Source organism: Hippopotamus amphibius, chromosome 14 (genome assembly GCF_030028045.1).
Source record: "Hippopotamus amphibius kiboko isolate mHipAmp2 chromosome 14, mHipAmp2.hap2, whole genome shotgun sequence".
NCBI classification, from domain to species: domain Eukaryota; kingdom Metazoa; phylum Chordata; class Mammalia; order Artiodactyla; family Hippopotamidae; genus Hippopotamus; species Hippopotamus amphibius.
Window position 1 is genome coordinate 27468334 of NC_080199.1, and position 11154 is coordinate 27479487.

The window sequence follows — 11154 nt, forward strand, 5'->3', positions numbered from 1 at the left end:
ATTTTAATTTAAACCAACCTAAGAAATGAATCATAAAACAAAACAAAAATCAACCCCACTATAGTAATAAAAATTCAGAAAAATATCCCATCTTCTTCAAGTAAATCATTATTTCTTGGAGCATATTTTCTAGTAGTTTCCTGAGTAACAGCCAGGAGAAATCAATTTTTAAAACTTTGCACATCTGAAAATAACTTTATCCTGATATTTGATCATTTGACTGTCTAGAATTCAAAGATGGAAATGATTTTTTCTCAGATTTTGAAGTTATTGATCTATGGTCTTCTAAACTCCAGTATTGTTGTTTAAGAGTCCAGTGCCATTTGAGTAATGATGGATATCAACTTTTTCTGCTGGAAAATTTAAGGATATCTATTTTGACTCTGTTGTTCTAAAATGCTCTGATATTATACCTTTCTGCAAATGCATTTTTTCTCTTCATTCCATTGTACTTGTCATTCAATAAGAGAGACATCCTTTCTAGGAAATTATCTTGTCCTGCTACTTTGATAATTTTGTTGCCTCTGTTTCCCATGTTATCTCTTCTTGATACCTTATTATTTGGCTATTATATATTCTGCAGTAAAGTCTTGGTTATTCATATCTTTTCCTGTTATTGGCCCATTATCTCTATCTTTGCTTGACAATTTCTGAAAGCTCTTTTATATTCTCTGGTTGATACTATCTGTAACATTTTCTTCTTATTTTATTGATAGAAAGTGATCTGTGACTGACTGCATTAATTATACTTCATAGGAAATTTTCTTTTGCTTTCAGTGATTGTCTCTATTTCCAGTTTGTTCCTTTAAAAATGTTTTTGTTTTTGGCTTTCATATTGAGTGCTTTTCCTAATATCTGGTCAACTTTGGCTCTTGGTTTATATTCATTCATGAGGAAAAAAAGCTTTAAGTATGTGGATCTGTCAACATATGGATTTTGCTATGGTTTCATCTGGGAGCAACTCCTTTTTTCCACCAGAATAATCCCCCTGAAGAAAAGTCATAGGCCCAACATTTTATGAATCATTGTCCAGGAGAAATAAAGACCTCTATGATTGTTTAATGTCACTCATGATTTCAACCTCAGGGAATTTAACTTACCATATGACTAAACCAAGAATTTTAAGCAGGAAAGAAGGTGAGATGAAAGGAGAGTGGCTTTTAGTTGGCAACACATTCCTCTACCAGACCTAGAATGTTTAATCCTGCATTTCTCCTTTAGTGAAAAAAATATTGTTTTTACCAAGTCCAATTCAAAATTAATATTTTATCACTGGGTGTCCAATGTATTCTTGTATGTATGTATGTATGTATGTATGTATGTCTTCACTGGGTCTTCGTTGCTGCGCACGGACTTTCTCTAGTTGCAGACAGCAGGACTACTCTTCCTTGCTGTGTGTGGGTTTCTCATTGCAGTGGCTTCTCTTTGTTGCAGAGCATGGGCTCTAGGCATGAGGGCTTCAGTAGTTGTGGCTCACTGGCTTAGTTGCTCCATGGCATGTGGAATCTTCCTGGACCAGGGGTCGAACCTGTGCCCCCTGCATTGGCAGGTGGATTCCTAACCACTGTGCCACCAGGGAAGTCCCCAGTGTATTCTTAAATGATAAACCACCTTAAGTAAAATAAGCCTACCATTTTCTCTTTATATAGTCTTTAAATTCCTAATGTTTTCTAAGATAGGCATGTGTCACATTACATTATATCATCACTATTGTTCCTTTAGTCATTGTGTGTTTCTCTCACTAGATTCAAGATCCAGAGGGAAAGAGACTTGGTTAAATTCTGTTACTGGTATACACACAACTCCCAAAGTAAAGCTTACACAGAGATGAATATTTAGTAAAAATCTATTGAGTTCTTTCAATGGGAAATTATGTGATATATCATGAGATGGAAAAAAGAAAGCTGCAAAACCAGAAGTTAAGTCATCATTAGCTACGTGAGCCATGCAATCTGGCCATCAGGGTTACTATTCCTCTAGGATAGGCATGTACTTTCTAGTTCCCTACAGTTCCCAAATATTCCCATTGCCTTGGAACTGACCTTTTTACACATTTTCAATAAATGACAGACCCTAGGACTTTGTAGCTTTTGATTATTTTCCTCACAGGTATACATATATGGTACAGTTTTTGCCTCTGGGTGATGGCCATAAATAAGAGGCAGGTATATTTACATTTCAACTATCCCAATTTGCATTTATTATTTGAACTATTTAACTATGAGTATGCATCACTTTAAAGTAAATAACCATAAAATAAATAAAAATGTTCTGCGTCATTCTTTTTCTCCTCATGTTTACCTTGGTTTCCTTAAAGAAATTATTCATGGAGGCTTAAGTATGTCTATATAATACATGTTAGAAAAAGATGTGATTATCTAATACACTCCAGTGAAAGATTATAATATAAACTACATATACAAAATAAATCAGAATTTTTTAGATATTTTAGCCTATTTGAAAGAAGATTGGCATTTCTTAATATGGAAAATAGCCAATTCAAAGTCTAATATTTAGTATTTTGCTGGAATTTTATAAAATAAAAATTTGTAATACTCAGAGCTTACATATAACAGATTGAGATTGCTGATTGATATGTGTAGATACAGATTATTGGGTTTGACTATTTTTTTCTAACAGCTATTTTCTATTTAACAAGCTTTTCTATAAACCATATTTTTTATGTTTTTCCCCAAAGTTTTGTATGATTCTGGATATAACCGTACAATGAGATGGGAAATGCCTTTTTGGTTTATTGTATTTAGGCAATACCACATCATCTGAATAATACAGTAACAAAATTATTTGCTTTAACAATGAAAATAAACCTTTGGCTGCAATTATCTTAAAAGCTAGAGCTGATTCCTTCTAAACAATAACCAAAAGTCTTAAACAAATACTTCCTTAGCATACAATTATACAATTAAATATTGTATTAAAGAATATGTAAATCTGTCCAATAGTGAATTCAAAGGTCACCACTGAAACTACTGGCAGTGGCTTAATGGAGAAATAAATTAAATATTTTGGCATTATCTATAATAATGCCACGTGAAGCTCTGAATTTCTGAAGAGAGATACATTAAGGACTTGATTATCTTTTAATTGTAATCGTACGCTTTTAACTTTTAATAATGGAATCTCCTTAAATGCAGCATTCACACATACCCTTCTTTAGGATGATGTTAAAGTTTCTTTTGCCCGTCACTTAATATAACTTGGATAATGCTTTGTGAAAAGGGTTAATCTAATTTTAATTAAATTTATTTAATTAGGCTTAAACCTGTTTTAATAATTGAATATCTAATGGAAGTCAGAGCTGCAGAGAACCAAATCATTTTTGCAACATGTAGTTCTTAATTGGAAATGATATAATGTTCATGAAATGAATTGTGGTTCTAGAGATGACACCAAATGTTGCATGAAACACTTTTATTAGATCAGATTTCAAAGGTACTTTTTATTTCTAAAGATCAAACGATTCCTGAAAAAAATAATTGCCATTATTGGGATATATTTTAATTATTAAAATTTTTGTTTTAGAAAGAAGCAAAGGGAGACAGATGAGGAGAAAGCCAAATAACTTGAACTGTTTGACAACAGATATGTGGTATCAGCATAATGCATATAATTCGATACATGTAGTTGAGATATGTTATTGAGATTTTTTAAAATCAAAACTTGTTTTAATATTTTAATAAGGGTAATGACTGCCAATTCAGATCAGCTTTTCAACAAAAACCTTTGAGTTCAGTTTCTAGATGTATGTATATATCCAACCATCCTAAAACCAAAATTGACTTGATTCATCATGTTTTTTCTATATGATAAAGCGAAACAACTGATATCTTGCTGGCTAGAAAATTATCATAGTGTAGTGGTTCTTGAAATCACAATAGATCTATTACAGTTGGTCTTCAGTGAGGTCTACTAATAAGAATTTAAGAACTATCTGGTTACTTTGATACAAGTGTTCAGTACACAAAATTTTGAGAACGTTTTAAAAAATAAAGGGAATTTTGAGTTTCTTGATATACCCTTATTTAACAGATTGGATACATTTTTAATAATGCAATTAACCATCCTCCCCTGAGAACAAACAAACATTCACAAAGTGCCTCTTGGCTTAAAAACAAAAATCTATCATGATAATTCACCTGATCATCTGATCAATAAAGAATTTATAGTAAAACAAGTTCATTGTATATTTTAGAGTTATTTTTGTAGAATATAGATTCTGCTGTTCTGAAATATATATAAACTGCATAGTCTGAATATTCTATATGAATTTAAATATGCTACATGAATATATTTTAAACACGGACTATTTTTGTGGTTTTAATGCAATTATTATTTTTATCTTTCTAATACTGATACTAATTGGCCATTTTTAAAGGAAAATATCAAACATTCAAAGAAATATTGGTTGTCAACATTTGTCAAATAATTCAATTTGTGTTTTAAGAAAATTAATTTAGCCTACATCAAGGAAAAATTGATAAATACTGTTTGATCTCTATTAGTGATTGGCAAAATATTGAAATTGAGTTGGATATTTAAAATTAATAATACGTGTTTATCTGAATAGAATAGAAACATATAAAATAACCTGTAATGCATTTGGGAAAGGCTGATTGCTTTTAAATAATTATTTTTGTTTAATATGAAGACAATACTATTTCAAAACTTACTTTTTCTACTCATGAATAATATACAATACTTTAATAATGTTGCTGGGTCTTTACAGTGCATATTCATGTACAGTGCACATTTATTACAGTGCATATCTATTCTAAGTTTGGAATTTATAAAGAAGACTGCATGCTTGAAGTGGGACATATTTCTGAGAAGCATATTACCACTTTAATGCCAATGATCATTTTAAAACATCAAGAGTTAGAGTGCTTAATTGAATTTTTTTAGCTTCATGAGACTTTATTCATTATTGAATGTAATCTTCTTAATTTATGCATTAAAAGGACATTCTGAGAGGTTAATGAAAAAAAGAACTAGGTCATCAAGATTGAGGATAAAACTCAAGTACTGGAATCTCAGGCCACTGCACTTTTCTTACACACTGCTTTTTTTTTTAAAGAGATGTGTCAATAATTAAAACTTAGGAACTGATATAGAAGCCAAAATACTATGCTTTAAATGATCTATTCAAGTTAAAAGTTGTGTGAAAAAACTAACTTTCATTGATAAATACATTAGAACTTCACTGTAGTATAATTTGGAGTTAAAGAAATTATTCTAAGTATACTTTAAAGGGTCCCTTTATTGATCCACTAATTTTTTAGTGTGTTAAAATTTGTTTTTACCACATAATGAACAAATGCTTACTAAAGATACTGAAGGCTATTTTTTGCTTTTGTTTTTAACCATGCAGTCTGAAAAATAAATGAGAAAATGAAACTGTGCTTTCCAGACCAACAGGACTTCCAATCTATGTTTAAGGTGTTCTGAGCAGCACTGTAAATATCCTCACATCAGAGAATAAACTAGCAAGCTCCAAAAAATGCAAGATAAAAAGATATCAAATTTTTTGAGATATATTTTTAAAATCTTAATAACAAAAATATGCAGTACCACCAAGTAAGGAAAATCATCAAAACAATAAAATGATAATTTTAACACAAATTTTACAAAATATACAATATTCACTTAATCCTTAATTTAATGTGCATTTGCAAGAAGACCATGTGCAATAAATAAAGACTGGATATGTAGATGAATGAGTTAAATGGCCAACTCCCAGCCTGCAAAGTGCCTATGAATAAAAAGGGGATGCAATTTTATTTGGATAATGCATAACGTATGATACCCTATAAAATAACATATGGATATAAATCAACCTATTATCTGCATTTAAATATTTAACGTAAGCCAAAGCTCATATATATGAAATAACTTCACGACAGTCACTCTTCCAATAAATTACAGAGTCATAAATAGAAATACATTTGGATACCAAATGACTGCTAAGGTATCATTAGAAAATAATGTTAATAATATTCCATTGTCTGTTCATGAAACTCAATATGCTTTTACAATCATTACCTTTTTTAACAACAGTTTCCCCTCAATCACATGGATGAAGTAAATCAGACAAAACCAAGATTTTGACTTGCATTTAAGTGCTCTATTTATTATGTGATTCAGGTTATACCAATGATTTTCAAATCTGATTGATCATATGCATAAATAGAAGTTAATTTGTTATAAAAAAAGTATTCACAACATTCTACTTTAAATAATATATTATTATTAGAAGAATAATAATGCTATGCTAATATTCTTGGAATTCTGTGTTCAGGTTTATAACATCACGTGGAAAAGCTATCATTAAGGAATACACTAGAATAAATTTAATCAAATCAAACATATATACATTTAACCACTTCTAACAATATTTAATTCTTTTAAATATAATCTCTGCTGCTTCCAGAAAGGAATACTGTATATATTAAAGTAAGTATTACATGTCCTTGAATTTGTCTAAATATAGAACTTTACTAAAGAAAATTACAAAATATATGTACTTTGTCATTATACAGGTTAATCATTACAAATTAGGTCAGAATATAAACATTTTACTCTTTTCATAATCTCTAATGACTGAAATATGAAATATGTAGGAAAGAAAATATATTACATTAATAATTCAGATTAAAAACTTTTCACAAATTTTTCATTGTGACCCTTTCTGGATATTAAAAATATTTTATTTTTCATGTTGTGATACAACCTTTTTCCTCATATACAATATTCCAGTTCAGATAGACCTGGATGAAAAAGTAGGTGGATGCGCCAATCTGGCACAAAAATGGTAGCTAGTCAATCATTCAACCATCTGGGCCCAATACAATCCTGACTGAGTTTCTGCACCTTGAACCAAAGGGGACCAGCTCATAGATTATAATTAACAGTGGGAAGAGAAGCTCGTGTTCCCACATTGCTCCCTATTCTGGGCTATTGGCCATCAACCTAAAGCATCGACCTCATCTTCAGCTTATTCTAAATTCAGAAATTCCAGCTTTTTACAGATATTAATGTAGTTTAGTTTAATAAAATTAAGTCTCTGTGGTTTTCATTGTATTGTTCGACTACAACCTCTAACTTGGTGGTACCTGTTATTATTTTCTTTTAAGAGAGACGTCCACAGATTTTGGCAGCCACCAGCAAACGCTTAATACAGTAAAGATATTCTGGAGATGTAGCTTCATACATTCCAGAACAGGTATTGGCTGGAAAGCAATCAGGTCCATCCCTGCCATCTGTGCATCTTACAATCCTATGGATTTATTCCTCGATTTTCTTTTTTTCAGCATGTGGTTTGTCCAACTTTTATATTGATGAGGATATTTACTGACACTTCCTCATACAAATCTGCTTATATTTATTTTGCATTTAGCTTATTTGGAAAGAAAAATAATTCATTAAAAAATTTAAGAATATATATGTTCACATATATACATATATTCCATTGATCCTAACAAAGTGGAAGTTGAGATATTCTCACGGAACATAGAAACTATTTTCTATATGCAAATGTGTTTTTTAAATTGTGAATTTCATGTTGTTTTTGAACATGAGAGCTACATAACCTACTGATATTTGAGTTTAAATGATCTAATGGTGCCTAAATATGAGGAAAAAAGAGAAATTACTGATTTCTACAGAATTAATCACCTTTTTACATTTACTGTGTTTAAGAAATATCATGGTAATAATGAAATTAATAACGAGCCCTTTACTTTGCATTTCCATTTCAGATCCAATAATTGTCAGAGCTCAATATTCATAAAATTCAATATTTTTGAAGGTCATAGAAAGTTATACCTAAATAAAAATACATTTTATTTAAATTATGAGAACACAGATATTGGAGACAGTCTGCCTGGGCTTCATCTCATGTCGGCAATTTACTAGGTCTGTGACTTGGCCAAGTCTCATCTCTGTGCCTAGACTTCCTTATTTATAAAAATGGAAATTGTAATAAAACATACCCAAGCACTTGTTATAAGAATTAAAGTAATGATATAAAAAGCCATCAAAGTAAGGTGTTTATTAGTACACAGCCAGTAAACAAATGTTAGTCATTGTCGCTCATAAATCTCCACAGGGAAATGCGGCCATGGTGTTGGAATGTCAGAGAGTAGCATAAGACTAATGACATATGTAAAATTAAACATTCCCCAAAGGAGTAATGATGGGTGTGACGGTGAAAGAGAGAAGAAGAGCTCAACCAGGTTGTAAAGTTACTTCTCAGAGATGCTGCAGGGCATGGTTTTATCTCAAAAATAGGGTAACATCAGTTTGCCTGTAAAATTTCTGCTGACCCAACATGTTATAAAACAAAAGACCATGTAACTTGCTTCTTGTAGACCTATTTTTAACCAACTGCCTTTTTTTTCTTTGCCTTGGAGTATTGTCACAGACAGAACTACTTCAGTGCTTTGATCTATGAAGATCAAATATATATTTGATTCAATCACATTTCTAGATATTTAGGTTCTTTCTTTGATCAATTTTTAAATATTATAGCATGACAATAATAATTATAATGACTATCATGTTGAGAAATAAATGCTAATATCTTACTTTGCATTCAAATAACTAGATATTTCCTTACTGGTACTTATAACATTTAGTAGCTTTGTAGATTTTTATTGTTTCTTTTAATATTTGCTGAAGTCAAAGCTCTTTTGACATTTACTGAATGTGCAATTTTCCTGATTTACATTTACCATGTAAAATAAAGCTTAAATTATCATTTTCATGTGGATATTCAACCTACACTATTATCCACTTTTATTTGAGACAGCACTCTGGTTGTTTCTGGGTTATATCTCTCCAATGACTGCAGGGAAATGAACTTGAAGTTGTGCCAGTATCTTACTGGTATAATTTTAAAAGGCAACACATTTGAGTAATAGGCACATGGCCATGAAACTAAACCTAATTAAAGCCTTGTCAGATACAACAAGTCCTGGTTTGATCTATAAAGTCAGATAATACCAGATTTGCAAACCTGTACAACGTTAGGCAGGTGTTAAATCCTGACTTAATATTGACCCAGATTGAGAAAGCAGTTTTTCATTGTCTCTAAGTGCTTATTTATTTTTTAATTATGTGAAAATGTCTATGTAATTTAGAAAATATGTTTTTCTATTATATAGTTTTAAAAAATGAAGATGGTTATTCTTCATAACTGTTTTATACATTGAAGCTAGAAATTAGGGATATAGTTATAGATATTTTACCTATAACTAAAGGGGAAGTGAAAAAATAAAGACATATACTTTCATAGGGGAAGATGGCCAGGCCTGTTTTATTTCCTAAATTTAAAGGTATAAAAATCTCTATATATTTTCTTTGTGAACTTCTTAGGAAAATGTAAACATAAAAATTTATTTGAATAGTTACTTCAAAACTAACATAACTGATTGATCTTTAGCTTTTAAACATTTAAACTGCTTCACGTTATACATATTAGTTACTCTGACTGCCAGATTCCTGGAAGAAAGTAAAACATGGCTTAAAAATGCTTTCAATTTTAAGAGACAAACTATGTCACTTTTTCTAGCATTTTAAGACGTATTTTTACTTGTCAACTTAAGAATCATGAGTAAAAATTATTCCCATTTCTTAAATGCTATATTGTCATACAGTGATAACTTCCATAGCATATATGTAACTTTTCCTAGTCATCTTAATTCATTATTACTAATATGATTCTTTCAGAAAGATGAGAAATAAGCAATATAAATTCATTTCTTCTACTCTAAACAGACATTCATTTTTTTAGTCTTCTAAAAAATAGGTTTAAGATATATTTTTGTGCAACTGACTAGTCAAATATCAAATTCATATTTAAGATTCATTATGAGAAAAGAAATTCTGTCTTTCTGACAAAAACAGCATATAATTTTTAAGAAAGCAAATTTTAATTTTAATTATTTTTGAAATGAAGTATGTTTTTATGACTATTGGTTCAATAGTGTACTTTTCTAATTTTTTGCCATAATTTTTGCCTGCTTTTTCCATATGGGTCATAATGTTTCTTTTATTATTTTTTGTAATATGGGATTTTTGTTTTGCCAAGTTTACATTTTTACCCTTTACCCCTTTTTTTCCTGTGCTATTTAGATGTATTTTCTCAATTTAAAAATAACTAACATTTTAACTAATTTCCCTATTGAGCTTATGTATTTGTGTGTTTCTACATTAAACAATATAATCTAAGTTTCTGTTTTAAAGTTTAGTGTATTATATGTGATTATTTTCAAAGTTTTTAGCCCTTTTTAGTATTATTTGTTAATTCATGGATATATTTCTTGTTAATAAACTTTACTTTTCTAATAACAATTTATCAACCTTCAATGAAGTATAATTTACCTATAAAACTGCATCCATTTGAGTGTAAAATTCAATGCATTTTGTGAAATGTATATACCCTTGAATCCATCAGCATATTCAATGCACAGAACATTTCTATCACACTAAAAAATGTCTTTTAACCCCAGGTACAGATTCTTTAATGTCTACTTCTTTGTATCAGAATAATGTTTTTGAGGACATTCCATGTTTTTCTTTTTTTTTTTTTTTTTACCACTATCAGTGGTTTATTTTTTATTTATTTATTTTTTAATTGTGAGTAGTATCCCAATGTATAGATATACAAAATTCTGTTTAACCATTCACCTACTGACATTTCCAGTTTTAACTACTGTGAACAAAGCTACTCTGAATGTTATTTTAAATCTCATTGTGTAAACATGTTTTAATTTCTCTTGGGTCAATACCTGAGTGAATTAGCCAGATCTTATAACAGAAGTGGACTGTTTAAGACACTGTCAAATTGTTAACATAAATTACTTTGACTTGTTACATTATTACCATCAGTTTATGAAAGTTACATTTCTCTATCCTTTCTCAAACCTTTGGTATTACTAGTGATTTTATGTAGTCATTTAACATGAAGATAGTGGTATGTCTAATGCTCTAGAATACATAGTCATGTTCTGGTAGGCCATTTTATTCATTTTTGGTGAAGTACCTAGTCAAGCTTTTAGCCAATTTTTAATCAGGCATTTTTTCTTTTTATTATTATTGATTTGAAAGAGTTTTTATTCACTCTGGATATGTCTT